The sequence below is a fragment of the Miscanthus floridulus genome, chromosome 8, assembly GCF_019320115.1.
Source record: "Miscanthus floridulus cultivar M001 chromosome 8, ASM1932011v1, whole genome shotgun sequence".
Classification (NCBI taxonomy): domain Eukaryota; kingdom Viridiplantae; phylum Streptophyta; class Magnoliopsida; order Poales; family Poaceae; genus Miscanthus; species Miscanthus floridulus.
Window position 1 is genome coordinate 51,038,220 of NC_089587.1, and position 16,882 is coordinate 51,055,101.

Consider the following 16,882-nt stretch of genomic DNA (forward strand, 5'->3'; position numbering starts at 1 on the left):
TTGCGCGAAACCTTCTCAATTTTTTATCATGGCCTCCACATATGATATCATAACATCTCGACAAGTTTCAAGATTTTCGGTCTTCGTTTGCTTTTTATAGAATTTAAAAACAACTTGACCGCAAGTTCGTGGTCATATATGTTTCATAAACAAGACGTTTGAAATTGGTGGTCTACTCCTGGATATGGCCTCACATTATACTAAATAACATGAATATCATTTTCCATTCATTTTTTTATTATTCGAATGACTAGCAGTTATAATTTGAAATATTCAAGAAAATTGAATTAAATGAAATAAATTAAAGAAATATAGAAAAAGTACGAGAAATGTGCCACATTGGAACATGGAGTACCAGGTATTGTACGAGGACTGTAGAAAAAGTTTAGAGGTTAAAAGTGAGAAAAAATGGTTTGCCAAGTGTTAAAAATGACACTCGGCAAATCAGCGCTTTGCCGAGTGTCAGGAGAAGACACTCGGCAAAGGGTTAACGGTGGCTTCCAGCCGTTAATGGTGGCGGCCCTTTGTCGAGTGTTCTGGTTTGCTGAGTGCCCGACACTCGGCAAACCTGGTCTTTGCCGAGTGTTATTGTTTATCAAGTGCTCGACACTCGGCAAACTACCTCTTTGCCGAGTGCCAGTTGTTTGCTGAGTGTTTTCTCTCTGGCACTCGGCAAATATCCTCTTTGCTGAGCGCCCGATAAAAAGCACTCGGCAAAGTCTAGGACACTCGGCAAAGAAGCCGTCTCCGGTAGTGACTTGCACTATATATACTGGCCTTGGGCACAGATGCATGTGTGTGGCAACATCCAAATCCAGACCACTGCTATCTCGTAGTCTCGTGTAGACATGAACGGCTCCATGGCGAGTGCCTGCGCCACCTCCAGCATCCTCGTCTCGGCACCCTCTGCATGCCCATCCAAGAAGAAGACCGCCGCCGCCAGGTTTTGACACCACACGGTGTCGTGCAGGGCCACCGGCGGTGGTGGCCGGGGCGACATTGACGGCCTCCTCTGGCTGCCCCGGTATGACGTGATGCTCAATGGCCTATCCGGTGTCGCCGCTGGGCTCGCCTGGTACCCGAGCCTCTCGGATGCCGAGTGCACCAGGGCCGACCAGGTGAACGAGAACACTGTCCAGTGCACGGACACGGAAGGGGTGTTATCGTGCCCTCTGGTGTCGGTGACGGCCCCCGTGGTGGACTTCACACCGAAGGCGAAGGTGACACGCGTCCGGCAGCTGGTGCATCTCCTGAGCTGGGACTACCAGGAGAAGTACAAGGAGGCCATTGAGAAGATGAAGGCACTGCCAGAGTTGAACCCACTGAGCTTCGTGGCACAGGCGGCCATCCACCAGGCCTACTATGATAGCTACTACAGCTACCACCGGTCGTCGTCCCGCTTGGCGGCGGCGGCGAAGGATGACCCGACGTTCGACGTGCACTTCTCATGGATCTTCGCACTATGGCACCGCATGTACATCTACTTTTACGAGCGCGCCCTCGGGCAGTGAAAGGATCAAGATGCCCAAGAGGGGGTGAATTGGGCTAATTCTAAATTTTCTTGCAATAATTAAAGCCAACGGTTAGCCCAATTAACCCCTTGTGCCTAGAAAAGTGTTTCTATTAATCTAATGCACAAAGGACTTACAACCTATGTTCCAAACTTACTCTAGCATGACAATTCTATGAATGTAACAACAAGTATTGAATTGCTCAAAGTAAATACTCAAAGTAAATGCTCAAAGTAAATAGAGAGAGAGAGAGAGGAACACGGCGATGTTTTGCCGAGGTATCAGAGAGTCGCCACTCCCCACTAGTCCTCGTTGGAGCACCCACGCAAGGGTGTAGCTCCCCCTTGATCCGCGCAAGGATCAAGTGCTCTCTACGGGTTGATTATTCGATACTCCGTCGCGGTGAATCACCCACAACCGCTCACAACTTGAGTTGGGTCACCGACAAGCTCCGTCGGGTGATTACCAAGCTCCCAATCACCACCAAGCCATCTAGGTGATGGCGATCACCAAGAGTAACAAGCACGAACTCTCACTTGACCACGCGAAGCCTAATGAGAATGGTGATGCACACTTTGCTACTCTTGATTCACTAATGAGGCTACTCTCTTGGATTCTCAAATCTCAATCACCTCACTAGGACCTTGCTCTTCTTGGCACTCACAAACGTGTTTCTCAGCTATTGGAATGAGCAAAAGTGACTCCACACATGAGTGGAGCTTCTATTTATAAGGCAGCCTGAAAAATGAACCGTTATGTGCCTCTGCGGGGTGATCGGACGCTCCGGTCTTGTTGACCGGACACTTTGGTCAGTTCAACCCTCACACCAGTGTTTAAGTGTTGACCGGACGCTAGCAGGGTCCGATCACTACTGACCAGACGCGTCCGGTCGCATTAAACCCTCATTAGAACCTTACTGTACTCGACCGGACGCTGAACCCCTAGGGTCCGGTCAGTACTGACCGGACGAGTCCGGTCGTAGATTTTCTCTTCTAGAACCTTACTGGAGTCGACCGGATGTTGGTCCTCAGTGTTCGGTCACTCGACCACTCAGTGTCCAGTCGCACCGAACGCAATCACCTTGATCAAATGAACTGACCAGACCTTGCAGCCAGCGTCCGGTCAGCATTTGACCCTCCATTTACTTCTAACTCTCGATCATATGTGAATGAAGTTTGCTCCATAGGATCATAGGGCTGTTGTGGAGCTACCTAGTGCTAGTTGGGACAAGTGTGCACCACACCTAACTCACTAGACTCATCTAGGTCAAGCTACCCATCCATACCCCCCTTAATAGTACGACCAAAGGAAAAACAAAGTCCTAAACTACTCTAAGTGTCTCTCCAACTCTAATCGACACTTAGAACTAGTCATCCTTAACCTTGTCGTCCATCCTTTGAAAACTGAAATGATTTCCATCATAGGGGCATGACCACCTTGATTGCCCAATTGATCTCCATTACCATGACCTAACTTAATTGCCTCTGCAAAACACACGTTAGTTATAGTAATCTTGTATTGTCATTAATCACCGAAACCCAACTAGGGGCCTAGATGCTTTCAATCTCTCCCTTTTTGGTGATTGATGACAATACCACCTTGAGTATGTGAAAGAGTGAGGTTTTTGACATGCTTGGTTCATATAAGCTTTTGTCAATAAGAACAAAATAGTTAGGCAAGCTTATATGACCTAAGCCAATACGATGTACTCAAAAGATATGAAATAAGCATGAGTACAAGTGGTGAAGCTCATTTGCATCGGAGTAAAGCGCGGAAGCAAAAGCAAATGAGCATAACACAAGTGATATGACATATAAAGGAATTCAAAGTAGAGAGCACACATGTCATATATCACAATCACGTAGATATCACTATCACATAGATATAATAGTATGCATGAAAATAAACACATGAATGCATAATAGTAATAGTGTATCACACAAATAAAACTCCAAATGTATATAATAGACTAATAGCTAACTAGGCTCCCCCTAAAAGTCACTCCCCCTGAGTCTACATACTCGAACCCTCTCCCCCTTTGGTGTCAAACACCAAAACCTAAGGGTTGGTCAGTGGGGCTGTAGCTGACGAGCCAGGCGCTGAGGTACGAGGGGCAAGCTAGAACTGGGCGCCATCATCATCTGACCCTGAGCTCTGTACTGACTGACCCTCTGTGGCTGGAAGCATTGCTAAAGTGGTTAGGGTCTGAGCTGGGGTAGGTGCTGCCTGTGATGCTACTGGTATGTCTGTCGTAGGATCTAAAGATGCGATAGAAGAAGGGAGCCTCTAAGTAGTCATGGCGACGGGAGCTGCTGTAGAAGGACTTAGGACATGCATATGTGGCGGTGTAGACATCCCTATCAACTCGCTAAAAGATGCTCCAAGACTCCTGGAGACTGACGTGTCAGGCACAAATAGCGAGGGTGACTGATCCGGTGTGAAGCCCGTCTAAAATGGTGTGAACTGCAGGGCTACCACTGGCGAGGATAACCACTGGGACACCTATACTGTGGGAGAAGCAAATGGAGCTGGAGGCTGTCCCTGACTCTGAAGCCCACTGGGCTATACTACTGGAGTCGTCATAGTGGTAGTAGGCTGACCAATCTAGGGCAAAAGCTATGGCTGTGGGGCCCAATGGCTGTCACTACATGCTGCATGAATCCCAAAAGCTGCTACTACATGAGTAACTGCTGCTAATGCATCTGCTGCTGCTGCTACTGGAGGACCTACTGCTATCGCTGGAACTCATCCTGATGAGCCTGAAACTATGCAAAGTTGGCAGTGGTCTCCTGAGCCTGTCTAGCCTGATCCTGTTGCATCCGCTCAAGGATAGCAATCAAAGCGGGGTCTGTCTATGGTGCAGGTGGAGCGGAGCTAGAACTTCCAGCCTCTGCATCATGTCTACATGGAGGCATATGAGGAATAGGCAGGTAGTTGTCATCTGAACTATCACTAGACTCGCTCCTCTCCTCCTGAGCCTCAAGCTGCTCCTCCTCAGTAGTGGCTATGCCTCTGATAATCTCATCCTACTAAGCTGCGGACTCTGGTACATCTAGACAACGGCGAGGCTGAGTGGGTGCCTGTGGTGTGCTATGCCTGATCCTCTGTGCCATGTTATAAGCTGGAAACTCTATGGTGACACCTCTGTACTCTGCAACCATCTCTGGTGTCCTAACTTGCACAGCCTTGAGAATAAGGAATGTGATCCAATGTGCATATGGAAGCTGCCTACAACCCTTGAAGCCCTTAGCTATAGTATCCTCTATCTCTGATAGAAGGAGGTCCCAAATATCAAACACTGTCTGCTGCATCAGGGCGTTGAGGAGCCAAAGCTAGAGGCGAGTCAAACCCTCTTTGTATCCCATCCTGGGAAGTAGTGTCCTCCTTATGATAGCCTCTAGCACTCTAGCTGTAGGAGTAAGGTCACTAGGGTTCCTCCTCAACCCCTCACCAAAGGGCTCCTTGAAGCAATGGCGCACAAGATCTATAGGGGGCACCATACCACCATGAGGACGCCTAGGAGTCTCTTGCTGTCCATAACATACCTCATGTAACCTGACAAGCTGCTCCTGTAGCCTCAGTATCTCCCTGGCCCTCTGACTCATCATCCTGTAGTCTCTGCCTCTGAATGCAAAGTGTATAAAGTTATGATGCGGGTCAATGTAGAGTGAAGCATAGAACTGCTGAACCCAAGATGGTACATATAATCCTGTCCAGCCAATCAGATCTATCTGCCCTAGCAGATATGCAAGGTAGGGGCGAATGTGTTCTCCAGCTGCTGCGACTATAGCCTCTATGCTATAGACTCTTTGAGATCTAAAGACTGCTCCACTATTCAGGTAGGCATTATAGAAATCCTCCTGCAGCGGCGTGTAGAAACCCTCTGCTACTCTCTCATCCCTCCTGGGTGGGAACCACACATCAAACTCCACGAAGTGAAGCTGCTGAACCTACTTGGCCATGGTGGCCCTCAAGTCAAGGTGGGTCACTGGAGGTGGAACCTGTGGTCTAGGCAGTGGACGAGATCCCCTCCGCTGTGTCGGCGGCCTCGGTGAGACTAGGACACAAGTGCAACTAGAGCAGCATAACTATGGCTATGGTGCCAGCTCTGTCTCCTTGCCCTGCTAGACCTACTCACCCTCCTGAGACTGCTGTGACGGCTGTCCCTCCTGTGTGTCCTGAGCTGACTGAGGCTCCTGAGTTTGATGTGATGGCTGAGGCTGCTACTGTGGCTCCCCCTAAGGCTGAACCTCATCAATGGCAACACGCCGTCCTCCAATCATGAGAGTCCTAGCTGGACCACCATGAAGATGCCTAACAAGCTAAAGTGTAGCCATCGCATCTGGTGGAAGCAGATCTGCAATAACAACTCCACTGCGTGCACCTCCTCTCTTGGCACGCTCTGCGGCCTCTACAACTGCTACTGCTCTCACTGTCTCTGCATCAGGGTACTTGTGCTTCTTTGATGCAACCTTCTTCGTTGCCTTGCCTTTAGTACCTACAGGCAAGCGAGGCGGAGGCCTCCGATCATCATCTCTTGGACCACCACCAACATTCTTGGTGCAAGCCATCTGATCTGACTAGAACCACTGCCGCTGATAAGATCAACTGTCCACTGACACTTTCAAGGCTTGGCCTCATTCCGTTCTCGCGAGCTTGGCTCCGAGTTAACTGACAACTACCACACAATCTCAATGGCACCGACTCACTGCACGATGGAATAGATAGATATATGAATAAATACGATATTTCTAATAGATGCGAAACCCTAAGAGAGCAAGCAATGTAGGTACAAAATTGAAGCGACTGGCTTGCTACCTGATGAACCGATGATCCAAAGAAAAGGAGAGAAGCGTCACGTGGGGGATCACCAAGACCGCTAGGCTTAGGGTTCACAATGAATCGATGGCCCTGGTTGCAATTTGAAGACAATGCTTGTAATAGCAGTGCGGCTTAGGGCACGATGGCGTTAGAGTAAGGCCTTACCGGTGCTGGTGGAGTGTAGCATGGGCACGGCGGCACAAGTCCGGCTATGGTGGCGCTGGGAGGCGCTGTGGTGCATAGGAGCGGTGGCGTGTGGATCTAGTGCAATGGAGGCGCTGCGGTGATGGCGCGGCGGCTGTGGAGGCACACGAGAGAAGCCTGGGAGCACGGGGAGGCGCTGCAGCGGTAAGCTAGACAGCGGCGTGGGTGGAGATGAGCGAGCGCAGCTCTTCGGCGGCTAGGGCTTGTGGTGGCTTGGGATGAGGGAGGCGCGGCAATGTCAGCGGCTTGCGGCTAGGGCAAGGAGTGGATGCGGGATAGGTACGGCCGGATTTGGTTATAAAGGGCCCCCCACGTGAGTAGAAAAGGAAACGGATGAGAAGTTTGGAAAACACACGTTTTCTACTGATTGGACGCTCCAGTGGTAGCGACCGGACGCTACCACCCAGCGTCCGGTCGATTCCAAAGAGGTCCAATTCCTCTGGAATCGTGACCGGACGCGTCCGGTGGACACTGACCGGACGCAGCCAGAGTCTGGTCAACTTAGCCTTCATCTTCTTCACATGACCGGACGCTGAGACGTCCTCTGACCAGACGCTGACAGACAGAGTCTGGTCACTCCTTCGCAGCGAGTTCACCACCTGTGAACTGACCGGACGCTGGACTTCAGAGTCCGGTGCAGCGTCCGGTCACTCTTTTCTAGCAAATCTTCAAAGTTCCTTCGCGCTGCCTGTTCCCAATCAAGTCCCAACTCAAATAAGATCCAAATAAACACCAATTGGGACTGATGTGAGTGACCTCTCTCAAACCCTCATATTTTCAAAATATTTTGCCTTAGGCTATAATTCTTTTTTTTAAAAGGCAATAAGAGGGCAAATGGAACAAAACGACAAAACAACATCCATGCATATGCAATACTTGTAAGTAAATCTAGTTGCTTGTCAAGTTTGATCCAAGGTTAAGCTTCTTCACACGCTTTTTGGCGGTTATCTTAACCATGTTAGACAAGCCCTATATGCATTGCCAAAAATTTAAACATGTTATATATTACAATGCCATGCTAGGAACAACACAAGCTCATCTTTTAGTGAAGTTACTAAAATCAAGTACATTGAGCTCATTTCGCAATCTACAAAATGTATCCTCATCTAGCGGTTTAGTGAAGATATCCGCTAATTGATCTTCGGTTCTTACACCTTCTAGTGATATATCATTTTTAGCAACATGATCTCTTAGAAAGTGATGGCGGATATCTATGTGCTTGGTGCGAGAGTGTTGAACCGGATTATTTGCAAGTTTTACCGTACTTTCATTGTCGCACAAAAGAGGTACCTTTTCTAGAACTACACCATAGTCTAGCAAAGTTTGTTTCATGTATAATATTTATGCACAACAAGCACCCACGGCAATGTATTCTGCTTCAGCGGTGGACAAAGCCACACTATTTTGTTTCTTGGAGGACCAAGACACAAGTGATCTACCAAGCAAATGGCACCCTCCGGATGTGCTTTTTCTATCAACTTTGCAACCGGCATAATCCGAATCGGAATAGCCAACTAATTCAAATATAGCTCCTTTGGGATACCATAGGCCAATGCTTGGTGTGTGCTTAAGATACCTAAGGATTCTTTTTACGGCAATTAAATGTGTTTCCTTAGGATTAGCTTGAAATCTAGCACACATACACACACTAAATATGATGTCGGGCCTAGATGCGGTTAAATATAACAAGCTACCAATCATAGAATGGTAGAGAGTTTGATCAACCATGTTACCTCCCTCATCTAGGTCGAGATGTCCATTGGTTGGCATTGGTGTCTTGATTGGCTTACATTCATCCATCTTGAATCTCTTGAGAAGGTCTTTTGTATATTTCTCTTGAGAGATGAAGATCCCTTCTTTCATTTGCTTGACTTGAAAACCAAGAAATAATGTAAGCTCACCAATCATGGACATCTCAATCTCCTTCGATATCAATTCACCAAATTCTTTGCAAGAGTCTTCATTTGATGATCCAAAGATGATATCATCAACATATACTTGACAAATGAAGATATGCCCATCAAGCTTCTTGGTGAATAGTGTGGTGTCGACCTTCCTAATGGTGAAGCCCTTCTCAATGAGGAAGTCCCAAAGGCGCTCATACCAAGCTCTTAGGGCTTGCTTAAGCCCATATAGTGCCTTGGACAACCTATAAACATGATTAGGATATCTAGGGTCTTCAAACCCAGGAGGTTGATCAACATAGACTAGTTCATTAATAAAGCCATTTAAAAATGCACTTTTCACATCCATTTGATATAGTTTCATTTCATGATGTGATGCATATGCAAGTAGGATACGGATGGCTTCTAATCTTGCAACCGGTGCAAAGGTCTCTCCAAAATCCAAACCTTCAACTTGGGAGAACCCCTTTGCAACTAGTCTTGCCTTGTTCCTCACAACAACACCTTGATCATCTTGCTTGTTGTGGAACACCCACTTTGTTCCAATGACTCTTGCACCTTTTGGTTGCTCTTCAAGAGTCCAAACTTCATTGCGAGTGAAGTTGTTCAACTCTTCATGCATGGCATTGATCCAATCTGGATCTTTAAGAGCTTCTTCTATCTTGGTAGGCTCATAGCAAGAGACAAAAGAGTGATGAGCAATAAATGAAGCAAGTTTTTGAGATCGAGTCATTACACCATTTGATGGACTCCCTATGATGAGATCTTGTGGATGATCTTGTAGGAGAGGTGTATTTCTTCTATTGACCACTTGAGGAGGAGGTTGTGGAGCATCAACATCTTGTGCTTGTACCACCATTTGCTCATGGGAGACATGAGTATCTTCGTTTTCTACTCTCCCATCTTTTTCACCATCTTGTGGCACACTTGATGAAGAAGATTGATCAATGATTTGTACATCATCTTCATCATCTTTTGTCTTGATGTCTCCCACTAGAATATTCTTCATAGCCTCCCTCAATGGTTCATCACCTACACCATCAAGATTCTCATGTGCTCCTTGGGAGCTGTTAGATTCATCAAATTCCACATCATATGTTTCTTCAACCAAGCGGACTTTGATGAGTAACCAACAAGAAAACCAATATCACAACGTCTTTAGAACTTTCCTAGGTGTTGCCTCTTTTTGTAGATGTAGCATTTGCAACCAAACACCCTAAAGAAGGAGACGCCCGGCTTCTTCCCATTGAGCAACTCATAAGGTGTCTTGCCAAGAAACTTTTGAAGGAATAGGCGGTTGGATGCATAACATGCGGTGTTGATTGCTTCCGCCCATAGAGCTTCAGGGGTGTTGTACTCATCAAGCATTGTTCTTGCAAGAGTGATCAATGTCCGGTTCTTCCTCTCAACTACACCATTTTATTAAGGAGTGTATGTTGTGGAGACCTCATGTTTGATTCCAACTTCATCACAATAGGCCTCTATGTTTGTGTTGTCAAACTCTTTGCCATTATCACTTCTAATCTTCTTGAGCTTCACTTCAAATTCATTTTGTGCTCTCTTGGCAAACTTCTTGAAGCAAGATGCAACTTCAGATTTGTCATGAAGGAAGAATACCCATGTATACCTTGAATAGTCATCAACAATCACAAGACAATAAAGATTTCCTCCCAAACTCTTGTATGTAGTTGGTCCAAATAAATCCATGTGAAGGAGTTCTAGCACTCTTGTGGTTGACATGAAAGCTTTAGTTGGATGAGTATTTGCAACTTGCTTGCCGGCTTGACATGCACTACAAAGCTTGTCCTTTTCAAACTTCACATTCTTTAACCCTCTCACCAAATCATTCTTCATAAGCTTTTTGAGTGAGCTCATCCCAACATGAGCAAGTCTTCTATGCCATAGCCACCCAAGTGTTGTTTTGGTGAATAGGCAAGTCTTCAAATTTGCATCTTTGGAGGTGAAGTCCATTAGATATAAGTTGTTGTATCTAAATCTATTGAATATCACTTGATTATCATCTACCTTAGATACAACAACCTCTTTCTCGGTAAACAAGCATTAGAAGCCAAGATCACACAATTGTCCAACGGATAGCAAGTTGAAGCTCAATGAAGCAACATAAAGCACATTTGAGATGGAATGATCATTTGATATTGTCACTTTACCCAATCCTTTAACCTTGCCCTTTGAGTTATCTTCAAATGTTATTCTCTCTTGTCCATTTACCTCTTCATCTAGTGAGGTGAATATACGAGAATCACCGGTCATATGTTGAGTGCAACCACTATCAATAATCCAATGACTTCCACCGGTCTTGTAGTTCACCTACACACAAGAGATTCAAGCTTTAGGAACCCAAACTTGTTGAGGGTCATTCACCTTCTCAACAAGTGACTTAGCCACCCAAATCTTCTTAGGCCTATTCTTGTTAGGGGGTCATAAGAACATGACTTTCATCTTTCCACTAGAATCCTTTTTAAGCATGTAGTGAGCATTGAAGGCAAAGGGTCTAGCATGCTTGGGCAAGGGTTATGGCGGTGGAGTTTGGCACTCATGAGCAAAGTGGCCTTCTTGTCCACACTCAAAACATCTCTTTGGCTTTGGCTTTGATTGTTGTTGTTGAACTTGAGCCTTCTTCTTCTCTACACTCGCCACATATCCAATGCCACTTCTATCCATCTTCATGACGGTGTTCATGAGTAGCTCACTTTATAGATGCTTGCCTCTTGCAAACTTGCTCAATCCCATCTTGAGATGCTCTTTCTCCATCTTGAGCTTCTTGTTCTCTTCCTTGAGAACATCATTGTTCTTCTCTTCCTTGAGCTTCTTGTTCTCTTCTTTGAGCTTCTCATTCTCAAGGATCAACTCTTCATCATGATCAAGAGTTTCTAGCACAATGGTGTTGTGGCTTTTCATATCTTCAAGATCTTTCATGAGCTTTTCATTTGCATTCTTGAGCTTGACATATTCATCATAATCATTGCACTCAACCACTTTCTTGCCTTTGCCACTAGATCCTTGCTCAATGCTCTCATCAATTAAATCATCACATGATGTAGCTATATCAATCTTAACAACATGGTTAGTAGCATCATGTGGCTCATTTGGTAAAAATTCTTGAGTAATAACAAGAGTATCATGATTGATCTTTAGAGTTGTATATTCATCTTTTAGCTTGTTGTTGCTAGTGATGAGCTCATTGTGCACCCACTCAAGTTTATCATGTTTATCTTTAAGCTCTTTCTTAGAAGATTTGAGCTCCTTGAGTTTGGATGATATAACATCATTTGTTTCTTTAAGCTCAACATTAGCCTTTTCCAATGTATCGCATTTTGCTAAAAGTGAATCATTTTTAGCATCAAGCTTTCATTTTTAGCTCTACTCTTTCTAATGATCTTAGTGTATTGTCTTAGTATTTTGACAAGATCATCATATGAAGGTGAATCATCATCATTGCTATCGCTATCATCATCACTAGCTTGCTCATCATCACTACTATCATCATTATTAGTTACCTTGCGTTCACCCTTGGCCATAAGGCATAGGTGTGTAGAGGATGATGGCGATGGTGGCGGTGAAGATGAAAGATCAATAGCAATGGCGGCCACCTTCTCATTTTCACTATCATCATCGGATGATCCACTAGATGAATCAATGTCCGTGAGCCAATCACCAACGATGTAGGCCTTTCCACTCTTCTTCTTGTGGAAGTCCCTCTTCTTGCCATCTCTCTTCTTGTATGGCTTGTTCTTCTTCTTCTCATCTTCGTCTTCGTTACTTGAGTCATCTTTCTTGCCCTTGTTCTTGTTCTTGAACTTGTCTTTCTTGGGCTTGGTGCATTGATGTGCTAGATGACCAAGTTCACCACAATTAAAGCAATCCATTTCAGAGATTAGCTTTCTTCTAGAGCTTGTGAAGAACTTCTTCTTATCGTTGAACTTGATGCCACTCTTGTTTAGCTTCTTTAGCATTTTGGTGGCTTTCTTCACCATGAGAGCAAGATCTTCATCTTCATCTTCTTCATCACCTGAGCTCTCATACTCAAGTCTTGCTTTGCCCTTATCTTGGCTAGCTTTGAATGCTAAGTCCTTCTCTTTCTTCTTGGTAGAGGATGAGCCATCTTGTGGTGTGATGTGCATGTATATCTCATGAGCATCGATCTTTCCCAAGATTTGTGTCGGTGTAGCGGTGGAAATATCATCTTGGTGTAGCACGGTCATAATACGCCTATATTTATCAATGGGGAGGACACTCAAGATCTTTCTCACAACGTCGGATGGTGACATTTGAGTAAGTCCAAGCCCATTGACTTCCTCTACAAGAACATTCAAACATGAATATATCTCATTAGCACATTCTTTGGGAAGCATCTCAAATGAATTTAGCTTTTTAATTACAAGATGATAGCGTTCCTCACGCTCACTCTTGGTTCCCTCATGGAGCGCACAAATGTCTGACCATAGTGCATGGGCGTCTTTGTGGTTCCTTACGCTGTTGAACACATCTTTGCAAAGGCCTCTAAAGATAGTGTTTCGAGCCTTTGCATTCCACTTTTCATAATTAACCTCATCGCCTTGTAAGTGTGTAGCATCCCGAGGTTTTGGGAAGCCTTGTGAGGCGGCTCTAAGTATACCAACATCTAGAGCTTCTAAGTATGCCTCCATGTGGATTTTCCAATATGGAAAGTAATCTCCCTCAAAGATAGGAGGAGGTCCATCCCCATGAGACATCTTGCTCTAAGCGATTAAGCTTAAAAACGTGAGCACGAGGCTCTGATACCAATTGAAAGGATCAAGATGCCCAAGAGGGGGGGGGGTGAATTGGGCTAATTCTAAATTTTCTTGCAATAATTAAAGCCAACGGTTAGCCCAATTAACCCCTTGTGCCTAGAAAAGTGTTTCTATTAATCTAATGCACAAAGGACTTGCAACCTATGTTCCAAACTTACTCTAGCATGGTAATTCTATGAATGTAACAACAAGTATTGAATTGCTCAAAGTAAATACTCAAAGTAAATGCTCAAAGTAAATAGAGAGAGAGGAACACAGCGATATTTTGCCGAGGTATCAGAGAGTCACCACTCCCCACTAGTCCTCGTTGGAGCACCCGCGCAAGGGTGTAGCTCCCCCTTGATCTGCGCAAGGATCAAGTGCTCTCTACGGGTTGATTCTTCGACACTCCATTGTGGTGAATCACCCATAACCGCTCACAACTCGAGTTGGGTCACCCACAAGCTCCGCCGGGTGATCACCAAGCTCCCAATCACCACCAAGCCGTCTAGGTGATGGTGATCACCAAGAGTAACAAGCACAAACTCTCACTTGACCACGCGAAGCCTAATGAGAACGGTGGATGCACACTTTGCTACTCTTGATTCACTAATGAGGCTACTCTCTTGGATTCTCAAATCTCAATCACCTCACTAGGACCTTGCTCTTCTTGGCACTTAGAAACGTGTTTCTCAGCTGTTGGAATGAGCAAAAGTGACTCCACACACGAGTGGAGCTTCTATTTATAAGAAAGCCTAAAAAACGAACCGTTATGTGCCTCTGTGGGGTGACCGGACGCTTCGGTCATGTTGACCGGACGCTCCGGTCAGTTCAACCCGCACACCAGTGTTTAAGTGTTGACCGGACACTGGCAGGGTCCGATCACCACTGACCGGACGCGTTCGATCGCATTAAACCCTCACTGGAACCTTACTGTACTCGATCGGACGCTGAACCCCCAGGGTCTGGTCAGTACTGACCGGACGCATCCGGTCGCAGATTTTCTCTTCTGGAACCTTAGTGGAGTCGACCGAACGCTGGTCCTCAGCGTCCGGTCACTCGACCACTCAGCGTTCGGTCGCACCGAACGCAATCACCTTGATCAAATGAACTGATCGGACCCTGCAGCCAACGTCCGGTCCGACCGGAGCCAACATCCGGTCAGCATTTGACCCTCAATTCACTTCTAACTCTCGATCATATGTGAATGAAGTTTGCTCCATAGGATCATAGGGCTATTGTGGAGCTACCTAGTGCTAGTTGGGATAAGTGTGCACCACACCTAACTCACTAGACTCATCTAGGTCAAGCTACCCGTCCATACCCCCCTTAATAGTACGACCAATGGAAAAACAAAGTCCTAAACTACTCTAAGTGTCTCTCCAACTCCAATCGACACTTAGAACTAGTCATCCTTAACCTTGTCGTCCATCCTTTGAAAACCGAAACGATTTCCATCGTAGGGGCATGATCACCTTGATTGCCCAATTGATATCCATTACCATGACCTAACTTAATTTCCTCTGCAAAACACACGTTAGTTATAGTAATCTTGTATTGTCATTAATCACCGAAACCCAACTAGGGGCCTAGATGCTTTTAGGCAGCTCATCGGCGATGATACCTTCACGCTGCCGTTCTGGAACTGGGACGCCCCCGCCGGCATGGTGGTGCCGCCTCTCTTCAGCGAGGGCTCCACGGCCAGTAACCCGCTGTACGACGCCAACCGGATCCCGGCGAACCTCGACGCGCTGATCGACCTAGACTACCTCAATGACCAGGATGCGAAGCCCATCCCTTTCAAGGGCCCAAAGGACAAAAAATACAAGAAACTTGCTAGCAAGAACCTGAGCACCGTATACAACCAGGTGTGTGTGTGTGTGTATATATATATATACACACACACATACATACTCCGCTGTGTACAGCATGTGAGCTAATTGACCACCTTTGGCTTCATTTTGACGGAACTGTTGGCAGCAAGTACGTAAGGCACTAGTAGAGAAATGACCTTTCATCTGCTTCGATTTTGGGCTTTAGTCTTGGTATTTTTTGCGTCCGGAAGTAAAGGAAGAATTAGTTTTGGTTGGAGCTACCAACAAGGACTAAAGGCCCCTGTCCTGGCACGCTTTCGCAGCAGGCCACCTTTAGTCCTGGTTGGTGTTACCAATCCAGACTAAAAGTCGACCTTTAGTCCCGGTTGGTGTTACCAACCCAGACTAAAGGTCCTTTCCTTTAGTCCCGACTGGTAATACCAACCGGGACTAAAGGGTGACCTTTTAGTCCTGGTTGGTGTCACCAACCCGGATTAAAGGTCTTCCACCCGGGACTAAAGGTACTCCACAGGTCAATTCAAAAGGAGAGTGTCCAGGACCTTGTCACATGTGGTGTACAGCTGAATTTGTAAGGAGTTTATGCACGAGGAAAGAGGTCCTGGGTTCGAATCTCACACATCGCAAGAGAGGTCTCCCTATAATTTCGTTTATTTTTCTCTTGAGGATGGACCTTTAGTCCCGGTTATGTGACCCGGGACTAAAGTCCCGGATTCGTAGTCCCGGTTGAGAAACCGGGACTAAAGTCAGCTCCCAACCGGGACTACAACCCATTTCTCTACTAGTGAGGGCGCGGAGTCGTTCCTGGGCGAGAAGTACTGCACCGACCTCGGGTCAAGCACAAGCAGCATGGGCTCGGTGGAGCGGATGGCGCACACCACCGTGCACATCTGGGTCGGCAAGGCGGGCCCGACGCCGGCGACGGCGACTTGTAATCAACATTATGCATTTTCTTATTCTGTAAGGATTATGGAAATCAACATGGTAATCTATGTTCATGCGTTGCTACAGGATAACGGTCATTTATGCAAGGGTGATATCTAAAAGTTCAACTCAATTGTTCATGATTATTGCGCCCCCACCAAGCTAGTGTGTATATTTGAATAGTGCATTCATCCTTGAAAGTATCATGAAAAAAATTACAACTTAAACATTATGCATTTTCTTATTCTGTAAAATGTTCTTTGTGGCTTAGATTGTCTAGCTAACCGAGGGTCTCTATACCTTCTATCCTAATCTCATTGGAATCAACAAGCTAGACATATCATGTCACCCATGGGACGGTCTCCGGGTGCTTCGCCGTCGTGCCGGGCTCCGGCGCCGGCGGGACGCGGAAGGGGAAGGTCTCCCTCTGCATCACCGACGTGCTGTACGACCTCGACGCTGAGGACGATAGCACCGTCGACGTCGTAATCGTGCCGCGCACAGCTGCCAAGGTGACGATCAACGTTCGCCCCACCATCAAGAATCGAAACTAGTAGCTAGCTGCTGCTGCTAACACTCAAGCACCGTACGTATGTCGTGCGCTGTTCGCTTGGCTGATAAGCCATGGCTGAAAGTACCGTTGGCTGATTTGTTGTGAGACAATAATGTTGTTCGTTGGCTAAAAAAGTACGACTTATAAGCCAAGCAAACAGGACGTAACTGAGACAGATTGGGACACTATGCCGTTGCCGGTAGGGTGTACCGGCTGATTGCATTGTGCTTTTTTATTTAGGAAGGAGCGAGCCCATGGTCGATTTCTCTATATCCGTTTATCTTCTATATCTACTAGCTTAGGTGAGTGCCTGTGCATAGTAACGTTAGCGAAATATAATTTTCACTAGATATTATTTGGT

General features: G+C 46.1%; 1 pseudogene; it reads left to right on the forward strand.

Moving 5' to 3' along the window:
* Nucleotides 1–848: 848 nt before the first annotated feature.
* On the forward strand, nt 849–16,522 carry LOC136469046 (polyphenol oxidase II, chloroplastic-like; annotated as a pseudogene).
* Nucleotides 16,523–16,882: the final 360 nt, after the last annotated feature.